Source organism: Simochromis diagramma, unplaced genomic scaffold (genome assembly GCF_900408965.1).
Source record: "Simochromis diagramma unplaced genomic scaffold, fSimDia1.1 OVJJ01000334.1, whole genome shotgun sequence".
Lineage (NCBI taxonomy): Eukaryota > Metazoa > Chordata > Actinopteri > Cichliformes > Cichlidae > Simochromis > Simochromis diagramma.
The window spans coordinates 2,388,114-2,399,070 of NW_024386764.1; the positions used below are offsets into that span (position 1 = coordinate 2,388,114).

At 39.8% G+C, this 10,957-nt stretch overlaps 1 long non-coding RNA gene across 1 annotated transcript in view; it reads right to left on the reverse strand.

Annotated features, from left to right (window-relative positions):
• Positions 1-10,521, reverse strand: part of LOC120733436 — a 66,169-nt gene extending 55,648 nt beyond the window's left edge. The window contains exon 1 of the long non-coding RNA XR_005695824.1: positions 10,086-10,521. This is a non-coding gene — a long non-coding RNA (uncharacterized LOC120733436). The remainder of the gene's footprint in view (positions 1-10,085) is intronic.
• Between the last annotated feature and the right edge of the window lie 436 nt (positions 10,522-10,957).

A 10,957-nucleotide genomic window follows, 5' to 3' on the forward strand; every position in this document is an offset into this window, starting at 1 on the left:
TCTGAATTGAATTCCTAATTAATTTCCAAATCCAGAATCAGAACACACATCCCAACCTCATACTCATCCCAATCTTTAAACATTCCCATTCTGTTTTGTTGTTGTTGTTTTTTCAATAAGTGATTTCTGTGTTTTCCTTTTTGGTGGACGACGTTCAAGGGCAACACGTGACGTCACAGACACTATAAATCGGCGTCTTGTGAAAAACTATAATTCGAATCTAAATAAATATGTAGCATTACTTCAGTAGTTACTTCAGGAGCTGGTCATATTTGGTGAAACCACACTGTTCCTGAAAAAACTGAGTGAGTGATTTCACTTTAAAAGAGCGAACAGGATTTTTGGTGGTGCGCTGACAAAAACACACCTAACTTTGACCAGGAGACGAGAGTACAAGTCTCGCTTGCACTTGCACTCTCGCTTTCACAAATGACCTATGTATGTTGTCTGGAGGAGGACAGTCTCCATTCACGAGGTGAATACTGAGACCGCCCTAAAGAAGTTCCCCTAAAAACTATGAGGATGAACCATAAACGAAGTAGAGGGAATACACAAACATCAGCGGCTTACAACTAAAAAGAAATTACTGTCAGTCACAGAGAAAAACTCCTCCTTAAACATTTTGATATTCTTGCCATGTTACTCTTCTTGTACCGTACAATAGCACTGCAGAGCACAGTGGCAGGCTGCACAGGGGTGTCCTACTTTAATAAATGAGGTCCAACTCTTGCTCCAGAGCATCAGAACTGCAAATTTCCTTATGTAACTGCTCAGTGTTGTGACAAAGTAAATTTGAGGCAGGTTCAAAGTTTGCACTTACGAGGTATAAATGACCTCGCTTTAACACTGGGCGACACCGATGCTGGTGACTTGACTACATCTACCTGTAAGTGGACTTTTTGTGTGAACCTTTGATGTGTAAAGAGCAGCAAACAGATGGTTTGATGCGATGTTGAAGATGTGCTGCCTCCAAGCCTTTTTGGAAACAGCGTGAAGACCTAAAGTGAAATTCAAGCATTCAAAACCGTAACTTTCTGCACTGCCTTTGCAAAAGCTTTGATAGTATGATCAGTGCTGGTTGTTGAGCAGTATTTTCACAACACCAATACTATTAGAGTCATTAGGGGCCCTGCTGCGGTACAATCTTTAGTTTATCCTGAGGGTGACCATTTGGGAATTGCAGGAACACAACTAAGCTGTAAAATTACATTCCATAGATTTGCTTAGATCTCGTCTTGATACAAAGTTGAATTGCTTCGTGAAAGTGTTTTCCACCGACAATAACAATTAGTTTTTACAGTTGAGCTGCTCAGAGATTTGTTGTTATGTTTCCATGACTGTTTAAAAGACTTCACTTGATGTTATGGCTCCATTCTAGAGACATTTTGTTGAGGGACTTTATGGCCCGCTGAGCAAACAATCATTTAAATTCAATTAAGACTACGAAATGGCACAGCTGAAAACAGTCCTTTAAAAGGTTTGTTTTCGTGTAGTCTTGACCTATGTTCAGTGACTATATCCAGCACAGTATATACAGTATATTGCACATGACAGTGGATAAACTCTTCAGTGCATGTGCAGTGAATAAAATGGAATCATTAGCACAAAGCTCAGCATAATGAGAAATAAACAATAATGGGATGAACCCACTGTGTCTCTGCCCATCAGAGAATTTCATAATTAGCAATTAGCGGCCATTGTATTATAGTAGGTGCAACTCAAAGCTGGCTTAAGTGTCTACACTCACTTTGCTATCCTGAGGCATTGGAAATAAAATATCCCACTGGATTCAAACTTGATTAATGTCTTTCACGAGAAGGACTGCGATGGCAGATTAGCTATGATTATGAGTGGCTCATTTATTTTCAACATGTCATTATCTTTTACAACACTGACGAAGCAAATGGCCAGAGTGTGTTTACGAGTTTCGCGATCATTAATAGTGCGCCCTTAAAAAAAAAGCAGATGAAATGAATCAGAGGAAGTCCAATAAACCTAAAGCTTGATGTCTTTCCAATCAGAAATATTCAGAGTAAAGAAAGTTTGAAAGAAACATGATTTATTTCACAGAAGATGCATTGTTTTTGTAAACCTGAACACGCCGCTCTTTGTCTGCAGTTTCTTCCACTCTCATCGTGCTCCTGATCCGACAACATTATTAAACATCTCGTATCTTGTACTCCTTAATTCTTATGTTTTCACATTATCTTCAAAAACTTAATTAAGAAAACAAAAATGTTTAACAGCGTTTTTTCCTGTATTACTAGGTGTCTCGTCAGTCCACCGTTCTGGTAAATGTTGATGAGCCTGTTGAGCAAATGTGAATAATTGATAACTGTTTTCCAGTGGCCTGATTGTCACAAAAAACCAAGACAAATAGAGCGAAATAGAATCATAAAATATTCACCAAAGTGTTGGCTTGAAAATGATTAATTCCACAGTCATTTTTACAAGGATGCAGGTGTCCTCGCCCAGACAGGGAGACTTGACCACGGACAGCAAATACTAAAACCACCGAAGAAGCGTGTGATGTTCTAGCTTTGCCCTCTTCAAACTTTTCTACAGACGAAGAATGTCGACCAGATACCATCAAGTGCATTCGGGCCTCTTAAAGTGCAACAGGTAATAGCAGTCAAGAAGCCTTCAGGTTAAGGTTCAAAGAGAGTTATCTCCAGCAAACGTGAACCCTCACTCTCGCTCTGACATTTCGTCTAGTCTCTGCTGCAACACATTTTTGCGCTGATTGTACTTTGGTGTAGTCACAAACACTCCAGCAGCTCTTCTAGTGAACATCTTCACACCCACAATTGTTGCATCACAAACAATGAGCGTTCAGTTCCAATGCCTGCTCCAAGCTGAACGAGACACATCGGAGCATCTTCTTTCAAATATGATAAACTGCATTATTATTATTATTATTACTAAAAGATGTTCAATAATGTTACAGTTCTAAATAAATAAATCAAGAAAATCTTCCCATTCAGTGGATTTGGGCAGATCTGGTACCCCACCCCCATCCCCGCTCCTCCTCCCATTTGTGATAGAGATGGTTTGGAAATAAAAGATGAATTAAAGCTTACTCTTTATATCACGATGACATGGTGCCATCTACTGTTAATAAAGAGATGATATTGCTCGAGGTTCATATGCCTTTGAAAAATATCAGGAAAGTGGAACCGTGATTCCAAATTACATATTTACCCAGTTTTCCTTCCTAGAGCCCTTTTTATTTGATTTGTGTGTGTGTGTGTGTGTGTGTGTGTGTGTGTGTGTGTGTGTGTGTGTGTGTGTGTGTGTGTGTGTGTGTGTGTGTGTGTTGTTGATGTATGGGAGTTTTTCTTTTCAAACTGTGGACTCACACAAATCTCAGTGTCTGTAAACAGATGTAAAAATGACACGAAGCCATTTTCAGGACAACATGTTTTTACAAATAGAAATATGGTTTCACGTTGTAATTGTGTGATCATGAACTTGACTGATCTCTTTCTATGTTACAGTTCTGTGAGAACGGTGGACAGTACTTCCGGCAATGCTCGGCGTCGCCACAGTCGACTCACAGCCCACCACAGGGCTTCTTTATGAGCACAATTTGTACAGACGATCTTTCTGTAGAATTTTAACATTGTACCTCCTTCAAGTAGCGTGCGCTGCTGCCACAGACAAGTTGGATTGTGGGAGTAAGGTATTCATTAGCATATCAGTGACACAGATTAACATATATTAACATACATTATGGCTGAATTAATCATGGCATGTAGTAGAACTTGGAGCGGCATCTGAAAACAGTGTGCTCTGAAGTCGATTCAAGGAAGAAAGCTCGCTGTTCTTGCATAGTAATCTCAGGCAGCTCAAATAAGCCCATAGAACATGTGATACCCTGTGATATCTTGGCTCTTTCATAAAGCTTGTTCATTGGTTTTTTTCATATCCAGTCTCTTGTTTTGGCTGATCTACTCATTAATGAGGGATTTGGGTTGTAATATAGTTTTTAAAATGCATTCATATAGATATATTTTGGCTTTTAAGGTAAAATTGCTTTGTGGTCACAAACGATAGCGTGCCTTGGTTAGTATAAAGCTTGTGAACAATGAGATTTTTCACATATTATTACAATTGTAAATTGGGATACTCCACAGAATTTGATACTGGAACTCCATATAAACGGGCTGACTGTTATATTTTTGTGCTTTAAGATACTAAGTCTTTGCTTTCAGTTTCAAAAAGTTGAAGTCCCAATCAAAAGAACCAAAAAATGGGATTATGGGTCAAAAATTGCAGAACTAAAAGATTTAAAATGAAATTCTTCATGAACATAAAAGGTAAAAAAACCTTAAATGTCACATCCTGTCCCTTGAGGGCAGAAAAGTTATAAACACTTTAATCAAGACATGCTTGATAAGAATAACACATCAATCTTCCACAAGTCTTCCTGCAGCCACAGATCCAAACTCCTCGTAGCTAAGGAGGAGCAAAGCCACAAAATGAATTGATAAATAAATCGAGCCTTAAAAGTGGGGTGGGGTGGGGGGGGATTAAACTAACACATCAAATGTCACCGATTCATTTATCAGCATTTTGGTCATGGCTACTTTTGTGGTGCGCTATCTCAGTGAAACACACAGCTGGGGTCCTATCTAGGTATGAACACAGATTCTGCCTTGGGCCCAGGTAGCACATTTAGTTTCTGCTCGTGGAGATGAACACTAAGCAGATAATGCTATTCCTTCCAATACTTATCATTAACTTTTGACTGCCAGGCATATTGTTATAGGCCTGATTGAAGCGAGGTCATATCACTGGTAGTACGACTCCGGTCCGGACCGCCTGTTCCACTCAGTTAGGAGTAATGCAAATAGTTTCCTTTTAAACACTACTTAAACAGCTCTCAGAGTGCTCTTAAAATCGTAATGAAAGCGTCATGCACGAATCTGGAATGCAAGCGCCCGAGTGGCCAGTATCACTTGAAAAGGGCCATTTAAAAGGCAAGCCGGAGCACATGATGGACAGCTCCTTCTCTGTGTTGCCAGGTGAAAAGGGGCTGACAACTTGAATTATATGGTTATTACACCAGTCCAGTCTGCCTCTATGGGCCTGCTGACACCACCACAATAAACACGACCCATCACCCACCAAGCTTTTTGCCGGGCAAAGAGTAGATATAATGAAAAGCAACTCGTTTTTTATATATATTTTACTGTGAATATCTACTGCAGGTAAAGCATGAACTTGGGCCTTTTCTTTCCCTGACATCCCCCAGCAGCATTTCAGCCTAACAAGGCACAGCAGCACAGTAGGAGCGGCACAGTGTTTTAGCTTAAGTAATGTCAAGTTAAATTCTGTAAAAAATCAGCCAAAGGAGATGTGTCTATTTTCATTCCTCCGTTTGCAATCAAGACATAGTGATACACATGCTTATTGCCAGCATGATTTACAGTCGTTTGCACTGATATGACACTGTTGGGGAAACTGAACGATTCAGCCAAATAAACTTACTTACAGGCAAAACAAACAGACAACCTCTCCTTGTGCCTTTACCTAATTATTCCTTCTTCTAAAGTCCTAATGAACTCCATGTGATAGATGTTTATGGCTGCTGCAGATAGTTTATTTGGATTTTTTGTGTGCTTGAATGCTCGTCAATGAAATTCAACGTGAGAAAAGGAAAAACTTCTAAGTAAACCACTGAAGATATCGGCACGAGAGGACAATGTCCCTCTAATCCTTCTAGTACTTCCTGAATAATTCATGAACTGTCCAAGTGTAACTGCAGTTTTAGAAATCATTACTTTATAGTAATTGATGACCTAAAGGGCCTTGTCTCACACTATTAGCCAGGTGAATTAAAACACCCTTGCTACCTTACGTACTCCAGCATTTAGGACCACATTTTTTTCCTCATTACCTTTGTGTCCCACAACGAAAACATTGTGTGCATAAAGGCAGATATGCATGTAACCACAGCCAATTTCACTCCTACATTAACACAATACAGTGTGCTAAGTTGACAATTACTTGTAGGAAATGCGGTTTCTTTCTTTTCTTTTTTCCTTTTTTGATGCGAAAGTTGGCGCTCGTTTACAAAGCAGGAGTTGCAGCTACGGTAACTGCACGAGTGGACCCAAGATATGTTCTCGCCTGCCGATGCAAATACAGACATTTTGGCACAGAACTCCTTGCATTATTCAGGTCTATCTATAGAGGAGATTAAATGCATAAAGAAGTGCATGGAAGTGCACTGCTGTTTCAAATGTGGAAACCTCGAAACATACTGAGGATGGGGGTGGGGGGATTTCCTGTTTCTTCCTTCCTTCTTAAGGACTCGTCATTCAGTGAGCTGCGCATGCTCCTCCTCAGATAGGTTTATTACTCGAGGCAACACATGGGATTAATAATGCATGTTTTTTGACACGATAAAACAAGAAGGTGCAGAATCAGAGAGCCGTCTATAAATTTAAGATGTACTTTTTACATTGATTCTCTCATACTAGACTAAATCACTACAATGGGGACATCTGGAGGAATGGTAATTAGACATTATGTGAACTGTTGTACATGTTTTATCGCGGTGATCTCAGAAAGTGTAGGTTTTACTTTCACTGCTGATATTCTGAATGGATTGCTTGCTTTTCTCAGATAATGCACGCACCTCAACGCTCAGCAGATCGTTTCTTAAGATATTGTAAAGTATGCTTTTTGGTGTAGCTCTGTGTTTTGAGTAACTCCTCTTCCTTAGGGGAAGGATTTATACACAGCACAATGCCAGAACCAGGCAAAGGACTGACAGCCTTAGAAATGGGAATGTCAGATAACTGGCTGAGGTTTTTATGCCAGTTTTCTGGTTGCATTGAGTTCTGTTGTTTTGGCCGGGGAATACTGAGACCTTAGAGAGATTCAATACAGACATTTTGTTGATCATAGATGGTCGGGTTGACATTTTGACACTACTTGTACAAGTTTTGTCTATTTCTATCACTGTCTTGTCAGCTGAAATGAGAAATATACTGGAATATGAGGTGATCCGTTAACGGTTGGGTAACCACGAGTGAAGGTCTGTCAATTAGTCGTCAGACTACGGAGTGTCATTAAATAGTCAATGTACTAAAAACTGAAAGATCTATATGATTGATTTCTGCATGCTATGCAATTATAACTGGCATTAAGTGTGTTTTAGGGTAAAGTGTTTCTGATAAGTAGGTGACATTAAAGACATGAGATGAAGTCAGATTTTTGAGAATTCTTTTGACATGAACTCAAACTAAAAATAAACACAAATACCCAAAATGACTGTTCCCACATTACCCTGTGGTCTCCTGGAGAATGAGACTAAGCATTCCCACATAATTTGACTCCACGTCTGCAATTTATGAAGCAAAGGATGGGAGGAAGGCGCACTGACTGAAATTACATGCCATGCTACAAAAACGGGGCCGTGCGGCAGCATAGGTTGCCAATGACATCACTGTATTCACCTTACATCATTTGACAGCAACAAAATGGCGACAAAGTATCTCTTTAGCTCCTAGAGGTCACAGAGGATGGATGCACCACTAATCTCTGACACTCGCGCTGGGACGGTGGGGGAAATCGACACAAACTGGGGCTTTAGATAACTTCGCTATCCACCAGTGACCTCAAATGCGAAGGCATCTCTGAGCCCTCTGTGCTCTGTCAACCAAATCCTTCTTACTGCTTGGTGACTTCAGACAGGGAGACGTTGCCTGCCCCACAAGGATAAATCCCAACCAAGAACGGGCTATATATTAATCTGATATTGTCTTTTTATTGTGTGGGGAATAATGCTGTGGAAAGCGATGACTGATCGGAGGGCTTGAGAGACTTTTTTATTGTCAAACTTGTATTTAGAGATGTGTGAATGTTTCTCCAGGGGGTTCGATCACACAAAGCCAAAGAACAAAAGTATCATCTTGCTCAAGTCTTTCCGACTTTAAGAATAAGACCTAAAAACGCGCTAAACCTGTTCGCTGTTTGCATACATTGTAAACGCCGTTGATAGAAGCGACTGATGAGCTGACTTTCATGCCTTAAACTTCCTCACTTTCTTTTTGGAGCAACATATGACACCGCTTGAACAGCTTTGTGGTAAACATGCAGATTTGTCACCAGCTCATTGAGTATAGTTCACGTCAAATTGAGCCCACAAATGCCTCCAGTAAAGACTCTGGCAGAGGGATAAATAGTGCGCTGAATGTATCTGCCACTGCACCCCAAGAGGGAATATTATCAGGAAGGTTTGTGGTTTCATTGATTTCAAGACTGCAATCATCCCCATCTCATGTAGTGGGCTGAGAGAGGATAAGTGAGGCTGCAGTCAGTGGAACAGCGCCGTTTGACAGTAGGACAAGTTTGAGATAACTTCAGCGATAGCAGTCCACTAAGGAAGTTTCAAGAATTATTTCCTGTAACCAAAGAGTGCCAAAAAAATCCCACTTTTGTTGTAACAACTGATCACATGAATAAAATCTGTCCCCTCTTTAGTTTATTGAATTTCCTTCCTCGTGTATTTTTATGAATTGATGCTTTTATTCAGGTTTCAAAAATCCAAGTTTTTGATAATTAGAAAACAGAGTGCATTCAGAGGACGGCCCCGGTACAATACTCTACAATAACACAAATGCAAAACAATCAAAGCACTTCTAATGGCCCTGACTAGATGTTATCTCGCCCAACTTTGTATTGCTGCTTTCAGAAATAAAGTTCAAACCATTAAGCAATTTGCAGCGAGGGGCAGAGCACAGAGAAATAAATTGAATTCACACTTGCTGTGCTTTAAAGTTCTCCTGACAGATGGAGAAGAATTATGCTTGCACCGTTTTACTGAAAGAATAGGTTCAGAGAAAACGAAAGCTCTGCCATATTTGGTTTTCAAAAAGGCTTAATGGATGATGATGTTAACTTCAACGCCCTTTCCTCCTTTTAACCTGCCACGACAGCACGGAGATTTCAACTAGATATGCGAAAACTAAAATAAAAGAAGGGGGAAAAAATCGATTGTCCTTCTTCATCTTTCATTCATCATGCGTGTATTTAGGTTTTAGGTCAAATCTAATATTGAAAGTAAGCCACAGAAGCCCTCAATTTCTTGTTGCCTTGATATCTTTATGATTATAGCGAGTTTATAAATAGGCTGCATGTCATCCACCGTGAAAATAAACATGATGAATTAATCAGTTGTGCTTTAATGGATATGTATGGAATTGATTCAGACGCTTGCTATGTCTGTGAGCTACGCTGGGCCAGGATTCAATCTAAAACCCTCTGCTGGTAGGATCTTTAGACGTCTCCTCTGGCATTGTTCACATCCATTCTTACCGTTTCTCACTGGCACAAAGAGAAAAGGCTCGAGAGTTTTGTTTTATACAGAAGCTACATTTTTAAATCCAAGTGAAAAAAAATGAAAGTTACAAAACCTTGGATTGGTGAGCAGTGGAACGTTTAATTTACTGATCTAAAATTTTAAAGATATATATTTCCTTTGGGACTCCAACTAAGGTGCTCTACAACTTTCTTTTTCTTTTCATCAATATTAAACCTCATCCTCTGATGCCAAACTAAATGGTGATAAATAATGTATTCGAATTAAAATACAATGTAACACAATGTTTCATGTAACACAAAATTCGGATTGTTTTAATCAGAACACAAACATTTTTTAAGTGTTTAAATGTAATCTGTTAAAAAAAGAACAAGCTGTACAGTTTACCTCTGGAAATTGGATTTCTCAAATGTATTCTTTTAAATGTTTGATTGTCTTGACTATCCTCATGGAACAACATAAAAACAGGAGGATACATGCTAGCTTTTCCAAAATGGCCTTTCCTTAACCAAAATCACATGCATGTGCAAATCCACTTTTAACCACTATAACACACACAAAAGCTTTCTACATCCCGGACAAAAGACCCTGCAAGCAACTTTTCACAGCTAATGAACTTGCGTAACTAACAGTACTGCAGTGACAATATCGCCAGTCAACACAAACAATCAATCGGCTCTGCAGCAATAACACCGAAAGGAAGTGCCTCCAATTTATCTTTATTAAATCAATAGGGATTTGATAGCCTTACCTGCAGTGGTGCGCTTTGCCAAGTGTTGGAGCTGTAAGTGTCTAGAGCATTGGGACAGGGGGAGATCTCTGATTCACTTGTTGTTTGTCGGGTATGGGGTAGTTTGCTGTGTGGCTGGAAGCGACACTCCTAAGGGCCCATTGTGAATAGAGGTCAGGATAATAGACACAGTCACACAACAAAGACTGATAATCCTGTCTCGCCCCACAGCTCCCATGTTGCAATCAGACATTTTAAGGGCAGTTAAGTTGCAGCAAGGGGCGGCTGAATGAACTGCGGTTAGGAAAGACTCCCAAGCTCCCATTATGGACTGTAACCGGTGTCAATTCGCAGCAATTAGACCACTCAGATGTGTCAGTAGACAGGCCTCAAATTAATAAATAAATAACGTCAACCACAAGTGCTCGCTGATATAGCCTTTTGAGTCATTTGAGTCTCCCAATGGTCTGTTTCAAAGCAGAACACTTAGTCCTTCAAAAAGTGACGAGGTGTACCTCCTCTTTCCTGAATGACCTTTGAGTGAAAATAGTCCTGACTGAGCAGGCTGCTTAAATCTGCTTCCTCTGCTCATTAGAAACATCTGTTTAAAAAGGACCAAACTCTTTGTGGCGGTTCACTGATGGCCCAAACTGCTGACATCAACAAAAAAATAAATAAATATAAATAATTAAGAGCTTACTACATGTTATATTTGTGCAGCACATCAGTTAAATCTGATAAAAGCAGTAGCCATAACCTGAAGAACCTGATCCATTGGGGGAGATAATCAATGAAGACACAGAATATATATTTTTATATCCTCCCTAATAATAAAAGTGGGTTATGACACGGACCAAGGTTGTTGCCTTAGGCCTTAGGAAACAACAGCAGCT